Source organism: Anopheles ziemanni, chromosome 3 (genome assembly GCF_943734765.1).
Source record: "Anopheles ziemanni chromosome 3, idAnoZiCoDA_A2_x.2, whole genome shotgun sequence".
Classification (NCBI taxonomy): domain Eukaryota; kingdom Metazoa; phylum Arthropoda; class Insecta; order Diptera; family Culicidae; genus Anopheles; species Anopheles ziemanni.
The window spans coordinates 54,752,798-54,759,119 of NC_080706.1; positions in this window are offsets into that span (position 1 = coordinate 54,752,798).

Consider the following 6,322-nt stretch of genomic DNA (forward strand, 5'->3'; position numbering starts at 1 on the left):
ATTAGTTTTTGAGTGATAAGTAAACGTCTGTTACGTCACCGGCGACGGAACGCCGAGCTCGGCGAGCTGATCGATCGATCAGGATATGTTAATTAATGCTAACGAGTTCTACTCTTTTGAAAATTGGGTTTTCTATCTTCGATCGTACGAAACATTCATTAACAAACACAGAACAAGCAAGAAATCTATCGAAATTTTGTTGATGAGTTGCTGACATCGTTCCGATGTTTAATTTGGAGGTCTGTGCAGCAATAATCATAATCAATCAAAACCATTTTTCCTAAAATATCAAACAATTAAACATGTACATATACCTATGAAACAATCGTTTAACATTAAGGCGAGTCTTTCTTTTTTTTTTTTTTTGTTGAAGTTTCTAAAACTTTAACACTTCTCCGAGGACTTTTGACGAAAAAGTTTTATGATTTTAAAAGCGTTCGACTATGAATGCTTACTGTATGTTCCAATTTCTTCTCTGTTGAACTTAAATAGGCGCTCATGATGTGCAACTAAGAATGCACGATTACTGAAATAAGCTATCATCTATGATTCGTGCGGATTTCATAAATTGGGTCTCTTTTATTTGACAAGTACAAATGTTAAAATACTTTTCCTTTTATTATTTTGGCTTGTTTCCAACTTAATATTTATTACAATAACTCATACGAAATTATATCTATTTTATCTACAATGTTAACCTCTTATAGCACAAATCAATTTTTTAGTGTGATACATTTGACATATTATAATTAATTTCTGAAATATCCTTCGGATGTGGCACAGATATGAAGATCGAAGGTTTTTTACAATGGTGTATGCAATCCATTTGGTGTATTCAAATTTGGTAAATACTTTTGGATATCTGTTACAGAATGACTGAAATGCGAAAAACAGTTAACCCAACAATATAATTCGTTCTTTATATTTATCATCGACATACTTCTTAAAGTTTTAGAATAACTTAACGAAGAAGCAATTTTTGATTCACTATCCTAAAATAAAATCTTGAATATTTTTTTAAGGTTTTACAACAATAAGCTTTTAAGTTTTTTTTTAAATTTTCTTAATTACCTATGGGCTTACCTAGCTTTTCGCAAATTTGTTGCATGGTTGTTTAGTTGTATGGATGTATTTCAACCTTAAGTATTTGACTTACATTTCAGCATGACCGTTCGATGTATTTATTCAATTAAAAATATTCGCTCTCAATAGTTTTCCACAAATGAGACACCACAGATAGAAACTGTAAGAGTACCTAGGCTAAAGTTACTGCCGATAATCCGAGACAAAAGTTATTTTAATGTTTTAAGTACGTCACTACACGGCCACACTTGGTTCGTTACGCTTCGATCGCCAGACAGTTTTTTTTGGCGTTAAACTAAAAAAATCATCTGTTTATCTGACCTCCCTCCAGGAACTGCATTTGTTCATGCTCAGTGGGTCATTTTTGTTGGATGAAGAAAAAGGCTTCACCGGTCGTTTTTACAAGATCGCACGCCCTCTAAATATCCTTCACCTTGAAGGACTGGATGATCGTCTGAGCAGAAATGGCTTGTTTCTTTTTTTGTAATTATTTTGTGGTCACTTTGCGCTCGAAACACGCGGCAAGTGGAAAGCTAATATTAGCTGGCGCACCACGTGAAGTGGGGCTGTAAAAACGGTTGCCGTTTCTTTTGCACGACGCAATGGATTTGATAAAAATGGGAACTTGCGCCTTCCCAACAGTGCGCCGTAGTACAAGTCTTACAAAAAAAGGCGGCGGTAAAAAGTGGCGAAAATTTACTGACCGATGGACGTCGTTAACTAGCGATAAGTTTGTTCGATCGATCGTTTTTAGTGGATTTTGCAAACGATTGTGTTGTAAAAAAGGTAGCCCTTCGGGATGGCTTCGGTGCGGTAAAAACGTCCTCAGCAGTGCTTTTTTGGGAGCGAACGAAGCACATATCCAATTAATATCCGTTGGAGTTTATATTGGCAATTTTTGTGTAGTAAATAAAATCGCCGACGAAGAAGAGATGCTTGAAGGTCAAACTTTTTATTATATTTCCCGGGTGTTTGTGATGTAACATGAAAACGTAACCTGCTTTGCTCTTTGTGCCCTAGCAATTTGATGTACCAGAATTTTCGATCGGTGTATGTACATTTTAAATGTTTGAACTGCGGAATGTTTTTCTCTCTGCCAAGCCTCGCAATGATGTGCTAAGCATTCGGCAAGAATGTTCGAAATACATTTTCGGCGACTCTTTATTTAGTCAGCATAGGCTCGTGATTGGCGGGACAAACCGCGAACTCTCTGTTTACAGAGCGCATCTGGGTAAACTCGAGTTGGACATAGAAACTGCGCTCCCCCCCCCCCAACAAGGGGGCTTGCACGTGCAGCGATAGTGCTGGTCGGTTTACTGGCCAATTGGCAGACCGCGGCCATGTTTGCTTAGAACTTTGGCACTGCACCTGCGGGAAACTATCCTTCGTTCATGGTCGTCAACACCCATGAATTGTGTTAATCATCCCGATACCAACGTTTGTCGTCTCCACCCATTTGGGGCACGCTTCGATGAATGGTTTAGCACCAGATAAGCCAACGACTGGCGTGAAGTTCAAGGTCGTCCCTCATTGAGAGTTTTAGCCGATAGATGTTTTCCTCTCCTGCCTTTCTACTACTTGCACCTTCAACAACAAGGTAGGTAACAACAAAAATAAAAACCCAACCATCTCTTCAAATGTTTTGCCAACCTATTCACACTGAGGTGCTGCAAATAATATATTTAAAGAATGAAAAAATCTAACCGCATGATGTCGGCCAAACGTATCGGGTTGATGATACCTCGGGACGACCGGGAGAGCCAGGAAACAGCGGGGAAAGAACTTTCCGTTCCATGCCAGTCATGATCCAACATCACGAGAAAGTAATTCAATGCGAATTGCGTGGTCCCGAACCCGGAAAGTACCCGGGGGTAAATCCCGGCTCAGAGCATCTTCCGACGCTAGTTAGTTTGGCCGCCGGGTTCGTCGCTTGCTGTCGGGCAGCATGATTTAAGTTACCCATCCTTTGACGGGCTGCCCCATTTCGATGGGATCCATACGCCGCACGCTGACACATCACTCGGGTCTCGGTGCGCGAGAAACATTCTAATGAACCCAGCCGGAACACCTTGGAAGGACAGAGGATGATGTGTTTGTTGTTGGAAGCAAGTAAAACAAAATACCTACAAACTTGTGGTATATTCCAGTGAGTTTAGCATTTATGCATGGGGCGTTCCATTCCGGACGTGAGCAACGTTCGGTGATGGGTTGAGGAAAAGTTTTACCGTTTCTCAGAGGAAGGGGAGGGGAAGATTTAGTTCTGGGAAGATTTATCAACCCTTCTCAATTTGCGGTACGCCGATGGAACCGCAAGCGATCGGGGTTGTCTGATTCACTTCAGTCTAGCGGTTAGAACGACATTTAATTGTTGTTTCCGTGTTTGTGTTGTCCGCGGTAACAAGCGACTTATTGTATTCTTTTTCGATGACATCTCGCCTGTGTTTGCACATAATGAGTGAAAAATAAATCAACAACATTTGATTTGATGGTTCGATACTGTAAAGTACCGATCATTGATCAATTCCATTATGACCATAATCTAATTGAAACTCAATCTGGGAAGACGAATCAGGCTTTGATGGGGAGGAAACAATTGTCAATCTTTAAAGAGACAATCTTTAAAGAAAACAACCTTTAAAGAGACGACGAAAAACATATTTGTCCTCACGTCATTAAACAAACGATAGCAGTCTTCAACAAAGAAAACAGAGAAAAGAAGACAGATGTGAAATGGGATTTTTACTTTTTTTTAAAGTACTTGTATGGTCGGTGCTTCAAAATTCTATATTACTAGCTATAACTTAATGCCAGTGCACTTCAACCGCTTACCTGATAAAGTAAAGTACCACTGGGTGATAAAAATAAAGATCCAATGTGTATTAATAGTTATGTGGGTTTGTTATTATTTTTAATATTTTTTAAATATTTAAAACATCCTCTATAGAGCTTTTCCCTGCTAGACTGTTTTTATATTAATTATTATGTAAGTAATGAATATAAATCCATTAGGTACACCAAATACATGCAGACACAAGAAATACTCAATGTTTTTATTAAATTACGCTTTTTCTTTATTTTCGAATCCATGCCGATGTTTGTTCCTTTTTGCTCTTTTTCGTCCCTTAGCTTTCGTCACATCTTACTCTTATACATTTTTCGTAGTTTTAGTTTTGTTCTACCACTGTTTTTATTTTACTTCTTTTGCATTTATTTTTGCTCTTTCTGTTAAATATGTCTTTCTGTTCCCTGTCCATTATCAGGTTCGACGCCGTTTACGATTTACAAAAGTGCTTGCGATCGATCTAGGTGAGTTTGGTATCTTTCCAGCCCCGTTTGGTTTTTCCTACATCCAAAGTTTGAACATTCGACTGTTTTTTTTTATTCCAATGCAAGCAACGAAGCGGAGATTGTCATACCTTGTGCTATGGTTACATGCTTTTGTAATATAAACATGGATGGTTTGTAACAAAAAAAAAAAGGGGAATATCTAAACAGTGACTTGATTAAGGTAATGTTGTCACATTGTGATTCGTGACCGGTAGATGCATCGCAACGTAGCCACAATGTATCGTGTCACAGTTGACGATAAAACACTAAAAACAAAACAATATAAGAACAGAATAGAACAACAAACATGAAAACGGCTAAATGAAGGAGCGAACAACATTCACAGTATTCTAATTTCTTACGCGCTATCAATGGACGATGGACAAAGATGAAGTCTAAAAGTACATAAAAAAGAACTATCAATCCTAGTGTTTCTTTCGCCGCGGTAAAAATGGTGAACCTTTCGTTCCCCGTTTACAGTTTGTGACTCGCGGGCGCAATCAACATGGACGATCCGTCCCTAGCTCCTTACGTTTTTCCTTTCTTCCTATACAAATTTTGCCCGCCTCGCGGTCTATTTGACTATTGCACCACGAAAATAGACATTTTTAACGATTGCACAAACAAACCATGCTGGCGATCACTCAACCTTCTCTGAAACACTGAATAAAAATAGATGTTATCAGAGTAGTTGAAGGTAGAAAAATAGAAGTCGCAAGAAGTAAAAAGACACTAAACGAATGACTTCTAACAGAAGAAAAAAAGGAAAGAAATCTCAACAAGAAACAAACCAAAAAAGACTTAGAAGCGAAACAGATCGCCGCACATTTTTACGGAACGCTTATTTCCCACATTCTTGGTTCTCAATCTTATCGTATAGTACACAGTATCGAAACAGAAATCTTATCCAGAACCCTCTTAACCCTACTAGCAATGCGTCCGTCCACCTGATCGGGGACGAAGCACACCGCCGGACCGTTACTTAAAGTAAAAACCGAAGATTTATAAACTGAATGGCTCACACCAGTGAATGATGAGTTGCGCGAGAATGTTACGGGCAACATCTAAATGAGATGATCGTTTAAGTGGCCCTTGAAGAAATCCTCAACCCTTTAAGTCCATCTCCCCTTACTTTTCGGCATTTCACAGGAGTACACACCAGGGGTTTGTTTTAACTATTTTCGGCAGTTTGTACATTCGTCACTTGCCCATGGCATTACCGAACGAGAAACCAAAACCAGATTGGCGGTGTGTTAAGGGAAAGGAAAAATGAAATGCACGTTCCGTTAAAAGTTAACCAAACCATCTATTTGTTGCTGGCGAGTAAGAACAAACTCATAATTGGAGGCGAGAAGGCAACGCGTAGCGGCGAGCCTGAGTAGCGACAAACGTTTCACGTTGTCTCATTGTTGCTCGTTTTACATACATACTCTCTACAAACAGATCCTATGCTCAAATGCTTTTGCTGCTCCGATTCCCCGATCGAACCCCGGGCATCGGTACAATTGTTCTGATGGGTTTGACTTTCTCTGTCTGTCAACTAACACTGTAATCACCACCACCACCGAAAAAACCAGCACTTTCCTACCTATTCTATCGCTATTATGCCGCTGTACAAACTAATCGCATCGTGGAAAGAAACCACGTACAATCACATACATCGATAGGGGTTTTTTGATTTGTTCGTTATTTGTTTTGCTTGTTTCGAGAATTAAATTTTTCATGTTTGCTCGTCTAATGTTTTCCAAACGCATATAGAATGAATAATTTTTTCTAACCGGCTCTCCTATTGGGGTTGTTTTGTTCAACCATTCAGTTTCATTCCTATTATCTCTTTGTTTTATATTACGCATCGCTCTTTTTTGTGTGTCTAATGAAGCCAACCTCAAGTTCCGACAGCAAATGATGCCTA